This window comes from Canis lupus, chromosome 26 (genome assembly GCF_003254725.2).
Source record: "Canis lupus dingo isolate Sandy chromosome 26, ASM325472v2, whole genome shotgun sequence".
In the NCBI taxonomy this organism is placed as follows: Eukaryota; Metazoa; Chordata; class Mammalia; order Carnivora; family Canidae; genus Canis; species Canis lupus.
Genome location: NC_064268.1, coordinates 8,809,773 through 8,828,211, shown reverse-complemented (window position 1 = coordinate 8,828,211; position 18,439 = coordinate 8,809,773). Strand labels below are relative to the sequence as shown.

The following is an 18,439-nucleotide window of genomic DNA, read 5'->3' as shown; positions in this document are numbered from 1 at the left end:
TGAACTAGTGATGGCATGTTGATAGAAAAGCACAGGGCTGCTGGGGTCTAGCCTCCCATCTGCACTAATAGTCTCTGGTCTTGAGGCGTTGGCCACAACTTCCCTTCCAGCATGCTCCTGTCAGCCAGAGAGGTTGGACCTGCCAGGGTTTTTCATTGTCCACATTGTGACAAATCCAAACTTGTATTATTTTACTTTATCATATTCTCCCAGACCTCTTTAACTATAGGAAGAAAGATGAGCAGCATTTGATTATGTCAAAGGCAGATTTCATGTGTCCTTAGTCTGTGCCCTGGACATTATCAGTTGTGTCACTTCTAGGATTTCAGAATTCTATAGTTAATAAAATTGGGCCTCTTTACCCAGGTTATAGAACGTGAAGTGGTAGCTTGATTAAAATTTTTTGAGAAAGGACACAGCACCAGGTAAGTAGGAAACAAAATCAACCTTTGTTTTAGGACATGCGATCTTAGACGCTAATTATTTGAAACTAGTATATGACCAAAGAACTTGGCGCCTTCCCTTATAAATCCTATTCTGCACTAACCTTACATTCTCACTTGTAATTTCTCTTCATGTGCATCTGGTCACATCTGCCATTGGCTACATTCTGTCCAGGTCATGGCTCCTTTCCTGGCTGTGCGATTTGAGTGTGACTTAAATGCCGAGCCACAGTGTCTCTTAGAAAGCACCTGCCTCATTGTGACTCTTGAATGAAATGATGTAGTGTGCTCAGAGTAATGCTTGACTCATAATAGTATTATTCACTGTTTGTCACTTTATCATTAATCTCAGTTGTTTCATGTGGTTGAATATCTAAATTCTCTAAGGTACTAAGTAGCACCTACCTATTATATATAGCCTGTAATGACCTGATACTAAGCCATGGACAGCCAAGCCAAGTACTTGTGAGCACTAACTGCACATAAAACACTGATAGATATTTTCAGCAGATACAAAAGAAACAACCAGGAAACATGCAGTTGTTGAATGTAATATTTTAAATTCTAGTTTTCTTCTGTGTGATTTTTTTTTTTTGAGTATTCTTGCTCTCAAGATGACTGCACCAGTACAACACCTTTAGAAGGATGATAGCTATCCTTATGTAGCTAAATAGTTGTATCATATAGTTGAAACCTATCTTTTGCAATCACTGGTTTGTACTTACTTGACTAGGCCCGCCTGTCAATGAACCACAGAGATGCAGACATGGCATACTTCATAGTTACAGATACATAAATGGAATATGGGACATGGGAATTAGAAACAAATAAGATTGAGTGTTGAGTCATGAAGAAGGCACAGAATTCAGACTGAGGGAAGGAAAGATCACCTGAGTTTTTCTACTGTGGAACTATGATGGAAGGTTGAAAGGAAACTGCTAGGAAGTGAAGATAAGATAATAGCTGGCAAACTGAGGCAGAGTGGGCAAGACGAGTTCTTCCAAAAAGTAGATTAAAAGGTTTGATGCGGGCAGCCCGGGTGGCTTAGTGGTTTAGCGCCTTCGGCCCGGGGTGTGATCCTGGGGTCCCGGGATCAAGTCCTATGTTGGGCTCCCTGCATGGAGCCTGCTTCTCCCTCTGTCTGTGCCTGCTTCCCTCTCTCTCTCTCTCTCTCTCTCTCTCTCTCTCTCATGAATAAATCTTAAAAAAATAAAAGGTTTGAAGCCCAATGTGCCCATTTCCCCACGTCTGGAAAAGGCAGACCCAAAGTTCGTTCAGTCTTGCAAACCAGCTAGCTGGAATCTGCAGGGTTCATGATTTGCTTTTTTTCAGTTCTGTACGTCAGATGTATGCATCAACCTAGACCAGAAGAATAGGACACCCCAGGCTTTGCTTTCCTCACCTGCAAAATAGAGAACTATGAATACTGACTGGATTGTGAAGATTGAAAACCCATATAAGGTGCCTAATACATGGCTTATACATAATGAGCATTCAGTAAGCAGCTGAAAGATATTGAAGGATATTTCTAAGATTTACATCAATGGCCACAAAAAAGGAACTTGGGAAAACTTGTCTGAGCATAGGCAAAAATAGATTTTCATTCACCCCTGGTGGATTGCTATGTCAGCTTCAGATGAATAAAAATGAAGACGATATTAGTGCTTTCAACCACATCCTAAGACCAATGGAATGAAACTTCCTGGCATTCCTGAATCAGTGCATGATAAACAATTGGGTGGTCACAGAAATGACTGCTGTTTAGCTGATCACGATGGCTGCTGTGTAGTTCAAACGTGGCATTTGGATTTCTTGCATATATCAATTTCAAATACAGGTAAGCATTTTAGTTGTGCAGATTATGTCACTTGTCAGTTATTTGAAGTATATATGTTACAGGATGAAAGCACTTCAGTTAGTTTTGAACACTTCTGTAATCAGAAAGTTTAAGAACGCAGTAAGTAGAAAAATGTTATCTAGATAAGTTTGAAAGAACTTTTTTTTTTTTTTGAAAGAACTTTAAGCTTAAAAGTCTTTAGGAATTTTGAAATAGGCATGCAAAAGATTGGAAATAGTATGGCAAAAATCTTAAGTGCTTCTGAAAATAGAACGCATCTTGCAGTACACAAAGCTTGAGATAGAGGGATTGTGTACAACTGAATCATCAACCAGATTTTTTAAAGTCTAGGAACTAAGGAAGATGGGCCTAAGTCACTATCTTACTATTAGAACATAATATTCAGTGGTAGGGGCAGCCACAAGACAACATTCTCTTCCATCAACCTCAGGTAAAAATGAGCATTACTTAGTATTACAAACGTGCAGATGCCATAGGAACAGTAAATCAACTGATGGTGCTAAGAAAGTTCCATTCCTGCCTAATGTCAAACTTTGGAAAATTCAGACAGTTTGATAAAGTTTTTTTTTTTTTTTTTTCTGGCTAGATTTCACACTCATTCCTGTGTCACAAACAACTAGTTCTCTTATAGTGATGTTTGGCCGTGACCAATACAGAATTTTAATAATCATTCAGCCAAGATGTATATTTGGCACAGCTGTAGAAAAAATTCTAAGGAGCCACTTTAAAACGCATTCCTTTTTTCTTCTAGCCACCCAATTAGCACAGTATCAAATACCATGTCTCCCAGAGAAGACCAGCCCACACACCAGTTGTTCAGGGCTGGTATACAAGAGAACAGTAACCAGTCATTATGTTCTGGGACAGACTGGCTGCTTGACCTTTCCAGCAAAACCCTGGCAAGTTAGGTAGGTGTGGCAGGAGAACGGGTGGGTTAAAGCTGTTTCTGCTGAGGTTGGCAGAAGTTCATTTGCTATCTGCTGGAGATTTGCTCCATTCGCCAACTCCAGGAGCCTTCAGAGGAGACAAATTTGATAAACTGATACTTACCAAAATGAAATCACATCTTTCCAAGTATTGACCCACCTACAGACACCAGTATATTCTCACGTTTAGTGCTAACTAATGATTAAGGGATAGTTGGAGTTGACTCAAATAGTTTCTTAGTTGGGAGACCATGCAACGTAAATGATAAGATGCATGGATCCGTGGATCGGGTTTGGCTAGATTTTGCTCATCAGCTTGACTCCTGTTCTTACTGCTCTTCTAGAGCCATTGGGTATTTCCCAAGACAATGGAATGAGGACGAAACAGGAAAGAAAGCCAGCTATCTTATGATTGCTGCAGTGCACATGGCTTACTAGGTGCACATTTTGGTCACCTCTGCATTTACACAGAGTTGAGAAAGGAGATTTGCATTCTTTTCCCAACTCCAGAAAGCTAGGATTCCGCTAAGACAATGCTGTTCATACTGACAGGTGGAACTCTTCCAACAAAATCCTATCAAAGACATACGTAAAGTGAATAAAGTCACAATGGCTCTGTAAAAGCAGAGCCTGGGGGCTCGTCCCCCACCAGCTTCAGTCCCCAAGGATTGAAGCCAACACTTTGAGAACTACTGCTTACAGGTCTGGGTTTGTAGACCAGCATCGGTAAGAAGTCACCACAACTTAACCATTAGAGCTTTCTCAGCTTTGTGATGCCTTGTCTTAATATCTAACTAGCTAAGGATTTTAATCTAAGCTCTCTCCTGATAGTCAAACAGGTCATCACTTTAGGATTATGTAGCTGGCTTTCCCTTCTTAGCATTGCATCATGGGACAGATCAGGAAAGATGCTGTAGATCTGAATACAACATCTTAGAAGGCCAGGGTTTTTCATTGAGGGGGTCCCAGGCTGCTTTCCTTGTTTCTTGATTGTGTGTACAATTTAATTAAATGTATTTCACTGTATGTATATCAAGGTATATTACCATTTTATGTTACATGTTTCATATTCTGTATATTTTTTAGTGTCTTTTTTTTTTGGTGAAATATCTGAATACAATAGAAACGTATGTAAAATACCAATGTGCCCACACCTGGGTTAAGAAATAGAATACTACCAATATCTTAGGAGCCGCCTGGGTGTACCTACCCAATTACATCTACTCCCTCCAGGGTTAACCACTATCTTGAATCTGAAATTAATCATTTCCTTGCTTTTTATTGTCTGTGTCCCTAAACAATATATTAAGTTTTGCCAGTTTGTGAACTTTATATATGCTGTGTATATCCTTCTGTGAATGTCTTCTTGCAATATTTTCTTTCAATTTTTTAGAAAGTTTTATTTAAGTAATCTCTATACCCAATGTGGGGCTCGAACTCATGACCACAAAATCAAAAGTCTCACGCTCTTCTAACTGAGCCAGCCAAATGCTTCTTGACTTTTTTTTAGAGGTTTATCCATGTTGACATGCTCAATTCCCATTTTAGGTTTTTGGGGGTATGATGGGGGGGGTTCTCCTCTTGTCTTTTTTTCCTCTATTTTTTTCTATTTGTTTAGCTTCAGAGGTTACTATCTTTGCGCTTCACATTCTCTGTCCTTTGGGATTGATAATAACACATGTTAGGCCCCATTCTTCCATTTCCCTGTAACCTCTCTCTCTCTTCCATCCCTGTCCCTAAGCATTCTGAATGGTTATCTTCAGCTATAGCTTCTAGTTTACTCATTTTCTCCTCACTTGGTTTGTTCTTTTTTTCAAAAATCTGCATGGTCATTTGTTGTCATTTGCTTCCCTGCTAATCTTCTTTTTTAAAAAGATTTTATTTATTTATTTGAGAGAGCAACAGAAAGAGAGCATGAGTGGAAGGAGGGGAAGGGCAGAGGGAGAGGGAGAAGCAGACTCCCTGCTGAGCAGGGAGCCTGATATGGGGCTTGATTTGGGGCTCAATCCCCATCCTGGCACGCTGGGATCATGACCTGGGCCAAAGGCAGACACTTAACCAGTTGAACTGCCCAGGTGCTCCCCTGGTAATCTTTTTTAAGTCTTATATTCTATTTCTCTAAGTATAATCACCATGGTTACTTTATATTCCATTTGATTATTCCAATATCTGAAGTTTCAGGGGGTCTTTTTCTATGGCTTGTTACTCCTACTGGTTTTTCATTGTTGTTTTCATGTGTTTTGTGACCTTTGAGTGGGAGCTGCCCACTTTTCCTTGCGTCTTTGCCCACGGGCAGTCTCTGTGGCCTGGATGGAAGTTGAGTTTGTCAGCCAAGATGGAGTTTGCCTCTGCAGATAGACTGTGACAGTGATAATACAGAAACCTTAATAAATTCCTCACTTGAAAGTTTTCAGATTGTACAGGTATCATGAAATGAAGCCTCAGACCTAAACATTTTAGTGGTGAATTCTCAGGAGAGAGCTTTTTATTTCTCTCTACCCAGTGCCAGGGTCAAGATAGGCAAGTCTCTGCTGTCTCCTTATGTCTGGCAGGGTTATTTCCTTATGCCATTATTCCTAGCTGGATTCAGGGTCCACTGTAAGTAGATTGAACCATATGATGCCTACAAAAATCAGCAGTGTCATAAAGCTTGTCCCCTCTCCCCCTCAAGGCAACTTTCTAATAGACTTTGACTAGGTCCCAGGCTTTATCCCCTTCCCCAGGAGCCCTAGAGAGTTGTAAAAACTGAAGCAGAGGGTCTCCAGGGTTTTGTAGAAGCCTTGAAGATAGAAGCCATTTGGGTGCTCCCCTGCCTGCCAAGCTCAAGTTTTCTATTTCCACTTTGTTAGGGAGCAACCTATGCCAGGCCTGTAGTTTATTTTTTAAAAACCTACTTTTTATATTTGATTTAACATTTTAGTTATTTTAATCAGGAGGATCTCAGGATCTTCTCTCTCTCAGGATCCTTCTTCATACTTTGGTCACTCCAAGTCTCTTAGCTCATTTCTATTTCTAATAGTTGATCTGGGAGCGCCTGGGTGGCTCAGTCAGTGAAGCATCTTCCTTCAGCTCAGATCATGATTCCAAGAATCTGGGATCGAACCCCAAGATGCGCTCTCTGCTCACGTATTTTTCATGTGTTTTGTGTCTCAAGCGGGGAGCCTGCTTCTCCCTCTCCTTCTACCCTTCCCTCTGCTCATATTCTCTCTCAAATAAAAATCTTTAAAAAAAAATAGTTGATCTAATTAAGTTGAATCCTTGGCATTGTTTTTACTGCTGTTCTATGAATTCTAACACACGACCTAAACACAGAGATGTTAGAATCCAGGTGCTTGTCAGATTTCTCTTTAATAGTCTCATCCTTTGATCCTAGATCTCACTTCAAGTGGGAATTATTTTGTCCTTTATATTTAAATTGTTTGAAGTTACCACCTGCAAGTCCTTTTAAGGTCAGAGTGTGATGTAGAAAATATTCTACTGGGTAGGCGTATTGTTACTGTTATTTTTAAAGCTCCTCAGTTGATTTGCGTTTTCCTCCCGTAAGAATTTATTAGACCACTTGGCTTCCATACCAGGAAGCGAAGCTGCTGTCATGGAGAGATTAATTATCAGGACTGATGCAGGCCAGACAGCAGAGGCCCCTCACCCTACAGTTCCATACTTCAACCTCCTGGGTTACTGAAGTGAATCGTGAGCTCCCTGAAATTGTATGCAGTGCATTACCTGTGAGTGCATATGCGAATCTTTCTAAGGAAAAGATTTATAGTTTCATCAAGTTTGCATAATTAGCGAGTGTAAGTGGTGGTTTAAAATGAGTGAATAGACTTGGGTCCTACCTCAAACTTCATTTGACTTGAAAGTGGATCTTCTCGTAGTTACTGTAATTCTAGGGAGTTTCTAAAATACAAAGATAAATTCTTAGGCCTAGAATTTAATTCTCTCTCCCCTCGCCCTCTTTGGTCTCATGTTTTGAAATGATATTCATGCACTCTTCTTAGTAATTATCTCATTCGTGGTTCCTTTGCCAAGAGTAACAGATCCCATTGGTAATAACTACGTTGTGCACATTTGTGTTCATTTTGATGAATAAACAGTAGAATCATACATCTTCCAGCCATAAGAGAATTTTCTGAGTTGTTAAGTTTCTGAACAATATAGATGGGTGAGATTCAGCTTAAGCTTTCTATTCCTTTAGAAACCATTTGTTAGAAGTAGGAACGCAAGCTTGGCATTATAAGGTTTTCCGGGAAGTATGCTGCTCAAGCTAGTTCCTTTATACACAGAAGTACCCATTTTTGTAATTAGTTTGTGAATACTTGTGGCCTGGGGCTGGTTACACTAGCTCCTGAGTCTGCAGAAGCCCACAGGGACAGCAGTTCCTCCTCCTGAGGGCCATGCTGGGCAGTGTTTAGAGCACAGGCTCTGTAGCCTTAGGCCTGGGTGGGGATTGTCACTGCCCCTTCTGATTGTGTGGCCTTGGGTGAATCCTTTAACCCCTCAGTGCTTCCCTTGATAAAATGGGGATGATAACATCTACATCAGGGAATGCCATGTGATCAAAGTTAAAAGCTTTTTAACACATGGAAAGACCCATTATAGCTGTGCAATAAACATGAGGCATTATTATTATTATTGTGACTCCTGCCACCAAATCCAGGTAGCATTAAATGAATGGTGTAAAACAGTTAAATAAAAGCAAAACTAGAGGCACATGTGTGGTTTAGTCAAGCATCCGACTCATGATTTCAGCTCTGGTCATGATCTCGGGGTTGTGGGATTGAGCCCTGCATCAGGTTCTGCACTCAGTGGGGAGTCGTTTGTCCCTCTCCCTCTGCTCCTCCACCTGCTCATGCCCACACGCTCTCGCAGGCAGGCATGCATGCACTCTTTCTCTCAAAATCTTTCTAAGAAGGGCTTGAGACAGATTCTTTTTAAAGAATCTAAGTTGCTCTCATATTTGAAGTTTTTTTTTAATCCTGAAAAACAAACAACTCCTTTCCCTCACCATCATGTACTTGATAACAAAAAGTAAAAGTACCTGTGAAAAGCACTGTTAGGAAATTCTACTCTGAAGAGCTGCAGACTTTTCTGCAAGTAACACTAAGCTAACTAGGAAACTAAAAACTCACTGTATACAGTCTCAACAAATCAGTTATAAGTTAGTATCTTTAGCATCTTCAATCTTCTAATTTATTTGGAGGGGTACAATATATGTAAATAATTTTCTAAAACTGCAGACACCATAAGTATTTAAAGTGGATCTTCCCTTCATCCCAACCCCCCAGATGAAGCTGTTCCCCCTACGTTGACTCTCTACAGATAAAGCTTTTTCTGTGCACCTTTCGGGAATATGCCACAGATATGCACACATGCACCAGCATGTATGAGTATACATCCTACTTCACTTTTTTTTTAACATAAAAGGTACTGAAATATTGTTTTCATTACTTAACTATATACCGTAAACTCATATTAGCATATTATAGAACTAACTCATTCTTTCATCTCCACCCCTGATTCTAATTTTTCAAAAAGCTTATTTAAAAAAACTCATTCTTGGGCACCTGGGTGACTCAGTGGTTGAGCATCTGCCTTTGGCTCAGGGCATGATCCTGGGGTCCTGGGATGGAGTCCCGCATCGGGCTCCCTGCATGGAGCCTGCTTCTCCCTCTGCCTGTGTCTCTGCCTCTCTCTCTGCCTCTCTCTCTCTCTCTGTGTGTGTGTGTCTCTCATGAATAAATAAATAAAGTCTTTTTTAAAAAATTCTTCCTTGTTGAAAATAGAGAATTGTGAAGTCAGGTATGTAACAGAAAAATGGAGGGAAGGTGGGGAGAGAGCTTTATCATGATCCATGCTTCCCCACACGGGGACCTATTTTATGCCAGCAGAACTGTCAGCATTTACCTAGAAACATTTGTTCTTGTAACAAGCCACATTCTCAGTCCTGGCTCCTCAAGTGCAAGTTGAGGAGTACCTACTGAATTGTTGCCAAAAGAGGGAAGTGAGCTTAATGAGCCCTCCTACAGCTTTGTGATTGTGCCAGAAGGAAGTGGCAGGGACCACATACTCCTCCAGGGGCCTGGTGGGCCTGCCTGGGGCAGCTTGGTGCTGGTTCTTTAGTTACTCCAGTGTTTGTGGAACTTGGGTGTAGAGCTAGGGCAGGCGTTTTTCACTATTTCTATGTAGTAGCTGGTCATCATCCATGTGGTTAAAAAGTTGTTTTCAAGGGTAGGAAAGGATAGGCAGTGGAAGGTCTCCTGAGCCTCCGTTTTCTTCCCCAGAGACAAGGAATCCCTAATTCTGTACATTATAAGGATAAATGGGTCCTTTTTTCCTTACACACTAATTTGCACACTTCTACATCTCATTTTATGTAAGTCTACTAACGTACTCAGTAGTAAAGCTTGGGGCTCCTCCTATATTATGTGTACATACTGCTGCCTTATTCTTTTTAGGAACTGCCTAGTATTCCTTGACACTTACGTACTGTTATTAGCTGCCTATGGATGGATTTTTAGGTTATTTGCTGCTATAAATAATACTGGAATAAAGATTGTTGCTCATACTGAGGTGTATACATGCTCAATTCTTTTTTTTTTTTTTAAGATTTTATTTATCTATTCATGAGAGATACAGAGAGAGAAAGAGGCAGAGACACAGGCAGAGGGAGAAGCAGGCTCCATGCAGGAAGCCTGACGTGGGACTGTGGGACTCGATCCCAGGTCTCCAGGATCAGGCCCTGGGCTGAAGGCGGCGCTAAACTGCTGAGCCACTCAGGCTGCCCTACATGTTCAATTCAGGTGCTGTGTGTTGAATAAATTCTGTGATGTCAAATTGCAAATCAAAAGGGAGGTCAAGGGCAGCCCTAGTGGCTCAGCGGTTTGGCGCCGCCTTCGGGCCCGGGGTGTGATCCTGGAGACCTGGGGTCAAGTCCCACATGGGGCTCCTGGCATGGAGCCTGCTTCTCCCTCTGCCTGTGTGTCTCTGCCTTGCTCTGTCTCTGTGTTTCTCATGAATAAATAAAAATAAAATCTTAAAAAAAAAAAAAAACGGGGATCCCTGGGTGGCGCAGCGGTTTGGCGCCTGCCTTTGGCCCAGGGCGCGATCCTGGAGACCCGGGATCGAATCCCACATCGGGCTCCTGGTGCATGGAGCCTGTTTCTCCCTCTGCCTATGTCTCTGCCTCTCTCTCTCTCTCTCTCTGTGACTATCATAAATAAATAAAAATTAAAAAAAAAAAAAAAGGGTGAGGTCGATTTTTTTTTTTCTAACTCTTCACTCTGGAAAAATGTCAAATATATACCCAAATAGAAGAGTATGAAGCCCTCTGCAGCTGCCAACTCAGCCAAGCTTGTGTCATCTCCTTCCCTCCCCAATATGATCACTGTGGAAGATGCCCTAGCTAGCTATCACTGTACTCTAGATATTTCAGTTTGTACCTCTAAAAGATGATTTTTTTAAAACCATAACTATAATACCATTATAATACATAATACCAGTCAGCATTCAAATACTGAAATCCATGGGTTCCTAATGAAAATATTAGGGATTGCACAACGTCCACACTCTGATTCTGTCTTGCCTTCTTCGTTTGTTACCTAGAATATGTCTCTGCAAAGAAACTCCCCTTCACCTGCCACTTGATTACTCTGAATTATATAATATATATAGGAAAGTCAGGATGAATGCTTGGCTCTTTCCTTTTACCAACTTTCAAAGTAAATGTGTCCCCTAGCATCCTCTCACAGGTGACTGGTGAGTTAGGACTTGGTTTGGTTTTGCACTGTTTGGATATCATGAGGAATATTTGAAATGTTTCAATGTGTTGTCATTCAACATAGGGCTTGAACTCAAAACCTGAGCTGAGACCAAGAGTCAGATGCTTAACCAACTGACCACCCAGGTGCCCCAGGAAACACATATTTTTAAGAAAAAATAAATCATTAGGTTATGCTGATATTTTCAGTCCAGATTTAGGATTATACAATTTTTGCTTCTTTGATTTTACATTGTTGTATCTCTCCTCTTAAATAGTGAAAATCTTAGTTCCTGGCCACAGTAACCTAATTATTTGCTTCATCCTATAGTATATATAATGATTTCACAATAATAATATGAGTATTATTTTGTGGGGGTTTTGTGTTTTTTAAAGAATTTATTTGCCAGAGAGAGTACAAACAGGATGAACAAACAGCAGAGGGAGAGGGAGAAGCAGGCTCCCTGCCGAGCAGGAAGCCAGATGCACCAGCACACAGAGCTTGATCCCAGGACCCTGAGATCATGACCTGAGCTGAAATCAAGTGTTGGACACTCAACGATGCTACCCAGGTGCCCCAATAATATGAATAATTATTAGCAACATGACTACTAATTTTTTTTTACAGTTCTTTTTGTCCTTAGATTCATTTCTCACCCTTCTGGGATGCACCAATTACTGTTTTAAAGTCACCCAATATTGGGGATCCCTGGGTGGCTCAGCAGTTTGGCTCCTGCCTTTGGCCCAGGGCGCGATCCTGGAGCCCCGGGATCGAGCCCCGGGATCGAGTCCCACGTCAGGCTCCAGCATGGAGCCTGCTTCTCCCTCCCTCTGCCTCTCTCTCTCTATGTCTATCATAAATAAATAAATCTTTAAAAAAATAAAATAAAATAAAGTCACCCAATATTATTTTTAAGTTATGTTTATTTAATTTTGCTTTTGTACCTAAGGATAAAATAATTGCAGGGTCCCAAAGTCAAGTACACAAAGCAAGGTATGTTCAAAGAAGTCTAGCTTCTCCCCCTGCCCTCTCTACCCTGTCCTTACCTCACCCTGTTTATCTTCCTAAATGTGCATGCATGTGTGTGTGCACGTATATGCATGTTTAATATAAGTCAGTACATTATATTCCTAAGCCCTCTGTTTCTTGGAGAATGGCAGGATCTTACACACTTGATTTCACCTGGCATTTTTCCTTAACAGTTTCTCTTGGAGACCGTTCCATGGCAGTCTTTGAGTTCCTCTTGCCGTTCTCCAGCCTTGTGATCCTGCAGAGTGGAAGGTACCATATTCTATCCGACCAGTTCTCTGCCAGTGGACACTGGGGCAGTTCCCAGCCCGTGCTCTCACAGTCGTGCTGTGGTAACCAACTGGCACATACATCTTGCCATATGACTGGCCCAGTGTCTTTGAGATAGGTCTGTAGAAGAGGTATTGCTGCCTCAAAGGATAAATCTATATGCTTTTTTGTTAAGTTTGATATGTTAATTGCCAACCTACTTTCTAGCAACAGTGTTTGAGAGTAGACTGGTTCATTCGAAATGCACATTTGTAAGACTATGGCACCTTGTGTATTTACAGATGTCCTTGCTTAACCCTTGAGCCCCTTGAGCCTCCAGTTAGTAGCTGGTCACAAGAGCCAGGCCCTGTTGACCAGGCTTAGACAAGGAAGAGGGGATGGGACTATGCTGACAGAACCAGGAACCATGATTATTTTGATGCCAAGTCTCCCTTGGTCTTTTGTTTCTTCTGATTCTTCTAGGTCATTTCTTTGAATTTATGAGCTCATGTCTGTATTTGTGAATGTGTACATGGCTAGATGTGTCAGACATCAAGTTTTTTTTTTTAAGATTTTATTTATTCATGAAAGACACACAGAGAGAGGCAGAGACACAGGCAGAGGGAGAAGCAGGCTCCCTGTGGGGAGCTTGATATGGGACTTGATCCTAGGACCCCAGGATCATGACCTGAGCCAAAGGCAGACAGACCCTCAATCATTGAGCCACCCAGGTGTCCCAGACATCAAGTTTCAATAACTCACCAGTAAGTGCCTTCTGATTACAGGTCAACACACCCTCAGTCCCTTCCTTCAAAGCCAAATATTTGTTGAATGGCTGATATGTCCTAAGTGGACATTAGAGGTGTCAGAACAGTCTCTTCACCCTTCCTGGGCTTCAGGGTTATTTCTGCAAGGGTGAAACTGGATTAGAAAACAATAGGGAAAAAAAAAAAGAAAGAAAACAATAGGGCCTCCCCATGGTTGATGTGGATGGGAATTTCAGGCTGAGGAAGGGATGCATCTCTGGGCTCAAGTATCCATTTTTCTCTCAGATACACTTTGGGAGGTGGTGTTGCTCACATTAATATTCCTCAGTTAAAAAAAATTATTTATTTACTTATTTGGGGAGGGGGGCAGAGGGAGAGAATCTCAAACAGACTCCATGCTGAGTGTGGAGCTCGATGCAGGGCTCCATCCCAGGACCCTGATATGACCTGAGCCAAAATTGAGAGTTCAACACTTAACTGATGGAACCACCCAGGCACCCTGATATTCCCCAACTTTTTAGACATAGATAATCCAAGCTGGTTGTGCTGGATTTTTTTAGACAGTACAGTTGCCTCTCTAACTTGTTCCCCCATCCTCTCCTGTTATATAGAGGCAAAGGTTGAGTGAAATTAATCTACTACTCCTTGACAGAGACACTGGTTTAGCAATGGTCAGACCAGCCCAAGCCACCTAGCACACAGTATTCCCCCGGCCAGAGTGTGTTCAGAGGTGGAAAGACAATCCACATTGATCTGATCAAAACAGAAGGAAGCTTAGGACCATCCTTTGATTGGGGAGAAGGGGCAGCACCAAGAATGCCCATCTCCTCTAGCAGGTACAGTATGCCAATGTGAAGCCTAGAACTGCTATATTTTGCAACAAGGGAGGAAACTAGTCTGAGGAAAAAACCAACCCAAGGGAAATAGAGGGGCCAAGAGAACAGCAGAGAAACAGCTAAAGCCTTGACCAGACCGCACCTGAAACCTACACTATCACTGGACTATTTCAGTAAAGAGAAAATTTTCCTTTATTATACAGGTTAGTTTGAATTGAGTTTTCTGGTACTTGTAGCCAAAATGGGCTTCTTATGTTTTCCATCAAATTACTAAGTGAGTGATAGGAGATAAAGCAGCTTCTCAATAAAATAGTTTAAAATCACCACCAAATATCAACAGTTGTATCATTTGAGGACCTATATATCTTTGTGTTTCCCAGGAAAAATCTTCACAGATCACCTTTGTTCTCTAGCCCAGCCCACACCTTTTGGTGGCACATGGAGTGGAATTGTATGAGAGGAATTTTTTTTTTTTTTTTGAGAGGTAGTTTTAATGTGCTCATTGCCCCCCCTGCTTCCTTCTCGGACAGCTAGAAGTAACGGCCAGCAGAGTGAACTCCTCCACACCCACTAGGAAGGCACTGAGCTCCCTCTAGTGCTTTTGTATTCCCTCTAAATGAGCAACCATAGCCTAAAGTTGGAGGATGTGGAGAAGAAATGGTGCTGCTAGCACAAACTGATGCTGGGCGTTGCTGACCAGAGCCCAAGAGAAGACCCAGTACAAGTTGGGTGATGTCCATCTTCTGTTTGGTGTGTGTCCTGATGTTGGCCACCTCTCATCTCTGTCCTGAGCCCTGTGCCCGTGTCAGCTCATTCAGTCTTCCCGAGCACAAGGTAGGTATTCTGATTCCCATATTACTGAATAGTGAAGAAACTGAGGCGGTTGTTCTTACTAAGGCAAACGATGCATTTTTTTTTTAACTAAATGTTAGCCCAGCCCAGTAGGCACTTCATAAATATTCACCAAGTGAATGAATGTTGCCTCTTTTACTGGGGTTGTACAAGCTGATAACTCCTTAGTACCTTTCTTCATTTAGGGACTATTTATAGCGGTTACTCTGCACCAGGGGAGACAGAGGTCCTGCCCTCATGGAATTCAGTCTAGTGGGAGACACAGGCAGTAAACCAAGAACTAAAGGCTGTGGGTATGTGTGCATGAAGCAGGCACCCGGGGCAGCCTGATCTGGGGGAATTGGGAGACCCTTCTAAGGAAACATCATTGTGACAGAGACCAGCATGAGAAGGAACTGGCTGGACCCTACTGGAGGACGCAGCATTTCAGAAGGAGGAACAGCAGGTGTGCCAGCCCTGAGGGAGGAGCCTGATATGAGAGAAAATCCAGCCCAGCCAGCACATCGGGAGCACAGTAAAGGGGTGTGGGTGGGGTGTGGAGGAGCAGGGACCAGAGAGGCAGGGCCACCTGCGTTTTTATCCCAAGAGCAAGAGGGAAGCCAGGGAAGGTTCCTGAGCTCTGTGAACTCCAGAATTAAGTACTTTATTCCTTAACCTAGGGGTAAAGACATGGTGTTTTTTATAGTATTCTGTATAATTATTTGAACGTCTGTGACATTTCCTAACAAAGAGATGAGATTATATTTTTAAAAACCGCTCTCAGTACTATGTGGCAAGCAGGTCTGAGGAAGACAAGAGTGGAAGTGGAGAAACTGTCACAAGCAAGAAAGTGGTGACATAGCCCCAGGGTGATTACAGTGAAGACAAGAGAGGATGTGCCCCAGCTACGACAAGGGGAGCAGAATCAAGGGGTTTCACGTGAGTCATCAGGACCCCGGGGTAGAGGGAATAGAGAAGAATCAAAATCCTTTTCTGATGTGAAAAGCCACGTGCCTAACAATAAATTCTATTTCCATTCTAAAGACAACAAGCACTGAAGCACACGGTCATGACCACAAGGGACTCTGCGACAGACAGAACTGGTGTCAAATTCACCAGCAGTGATATTAGGCAAGACAGCCAGCCTCTCAGAGCCTCCCTTTCTTTCCTTAAAATAAAGATGTTCAGTGGTTGTGAGGATTGCATAAGGCAAGCGTGTAAAGCATGTGCTCACGCAATACCAGGCACACGGGAAACAGTGGAAGGGCTCCGTCTGGTTGTTACTGAAAACCTGAAGAGACTCTTTAACCTCCCAAGTTGACGGCAGGATCTGGGCTGGATCCCAGGTCACCTGGTTCAGCCACTGGTTCTCATACTGGGTGCCATGAGAATCCCCTGTCATGCTTGGCAGAAATACAGAGTTCTGGCCTCACCTCCAGAGATTCTGATTTGGAAGTTGAGGCCCAGGAATGTGTGCTTTCATCACATTCAGTACCAGACCATTGCAGATACTGGGGTTTGTGGATCACACTTACAGAGACATGGGTCCAGGTCCTACTCCAATAGAACACACCCATGCTCCCTTGCCAACCCCAACCACCACCAACCACCACCAACACTGCCCAGGTGGTGATAAAAAGAAAAGTGATAGCTCTACCTCTTGTTAGTTTCTCTTCTGGTGGCCATGACAGGAACATCAATCAAACTGGCTGCAGCAGAAAGGGGATTTATTGGCTTCTGCAACTCCCAGGTGCAAGGTAGCTCTGAGCACAGCAGGATACAGCCTCCCTGCAACCACAGAATGCCTCTGCTCCTGTCTGCATTGGCCTAACCCCCAGGCAAGCCTTCTCCACCTGCTGCCCCACAAGGCCAGGCTCACCCATCCTTGCGAATGGCAGTCCCAGCAGAAGAACTGTTAGCAAAGAGTCCCAGCCAGAGGTTCCCATGGAGCCCCACTGGCCTGGTTGGGTCAGCCACTCTTGAACCACTTGGAATGAAATTAGGGAATGGCTGACGTTGCCAGAAGAAGGAGGACAGATTCTGAGCAGGAAGAAACTGAAGATGACCACCACACTCCAAAGGAGACAATAGGAGAGCTCTGATGAGAAATAGCCCTAAATTACAATGAGCTCTCACAAGCGTGAGACCCCAGTTCCTGGAGATGGTCAGGCTGTGGCCAGAGGGCACTTTGTAAGGTGCTACCCAGAGAAAGGTTTTCTTCCAAACAGTTCTCATGCCTCTAGACCTCAGCTCCTATAATGTCCTCTTCCTCCTTTTCCTAACCCAGGAGACCAGCCTAAACATCACTTTCCCCAAGAAGCCTCCTCCCCCAACTGCCCTGTGGCTTTGCCTCCCTCTGTGTGACTGTAACCATAGCTCCCGTGGACAGAGCGGGCTCAAGTCCTGCCACTTCATAGCTGGGTGACCCTGGACAAGTGACTTCATTCTCTGAGCCTTGTTTTCTCATCTGTATAGTACCTGGCAGTTTCCCAAAGCTCTCTCTGCACTTCCTCAAATATCATAAACTTTTTTTTTTAGCAGGGCACATGATGCCCTGAATAAAAGGCACATTACTCCTGTTTCCTTGAAGCTAGGTATTCTGGGACTAGAGGGGGACTAGGGACTCCCATGGGGTGTGGGCAGCAGTGTCAGAGACTGGTCTGAAGGCACGGCTAGCATGCATCTATCATCTCTTTTCTGGCCCATACCCTCAATCCTGCTGCCCGAGACACGCCACCACCCTTGACCAGGAGGAAGGCCCTGGGAATGGCAGAGCAGTGACCTGGGCACCTTACCTGCCCTGGAATTCAGGCCTCCAGCCTTCGGCATGAGAAACAACTTCTGGTTTGTTCTATCCATGATAATTTAGGGCCCCCTATGATAGCAGGATGTCACCTGAACTCAGTCCCTGCCTCCCAGGGGTGGTTGTGGAGATTAAATGAGAGGATGTGCTGAAGATGCCCAGCATGGGGCCACTGCATAGTAGGTGCTGCCTCCATGTGGACAGCTGTTCTCTCCTCCCAGTTAGTATTATTACTATCTACTTCGTTCTGCCTCCCACAGATGCCTGGGTTGTTGACCGTCTGCCCACCCCCCCCACACACACACATACTGACACTGGGGGCATGTACCTTCACAGCAGGGGCTTTGCCTTCTCTCTCTCCCTCAGCTCTGGCCTGGGTTCCTTGGTTGCAAATGATAGAAACCAGCTCCGGCTGATTATTGGACAACTGCAAGGCACCCACAGGATGGCAGGGCTCCCCTGCTTGGCACAGACAAGCACTACCAGCACACAGAGCTTCCACACACAGGAATCCCACCCTGATGTGAGTAGATGCCAAGTGTTTGCTGTCTCCCCATGTCTCTCCCACCGGCTCCATTTGAGTGCCTGCCTTTCAGAAGAGGGCACACCTTGATGAACATGTCCCCCATCCGGACCCAACAGGTGTAAATTCATTCCCAAGAGGAAAATGGCCACCAAGCAGCAAATGTCCCAAGTATGGGTAGGGTCTGGATGCTCCAGGAAGTGAGAAGCAAAGACCCGGACCCAAACAAAAGTGAAATCTATCACCTCTCAAAAACGGATGCCTGCACATGGCTGCTCAGGGCCAGCGGATCTGTGGCTCAATGACTCATCAGCAGCAGCATCACTGGGGCCCAGGTACTTTCCACCCCTGGTTCTGCCATCAGGCTGCGAGCAGAAACTCCAGACTTGATGAGGAAAAGGAGAGGAAGGCCCCTCC

At 43.5% G+C, this 18,439-nt stretch overlaps 1 long non-coding RNA gene across 1 annotated transcript in view; it reads right to left on the bottom strand.

Moving 5' to 3' along the window:
* LOC112676540 (uncharacterized) overlaps positions 1-2,433 on the bottom strand; it is a 52,758-nt gene extending 50,325 nt beyond the window's left edge. Inside the window, exon 1 of the long non-coding RNA XR_003146580.3 lies at positions 548-2,433. This is a non-coding gene — a long non-coding RNA (uncharacterized LOC112676540). The remainder of the gene's footprint in view (positions 1-547) is intronic.
* Positions 2,434-18,439: the final 16,006 nt, after the last annotated feature.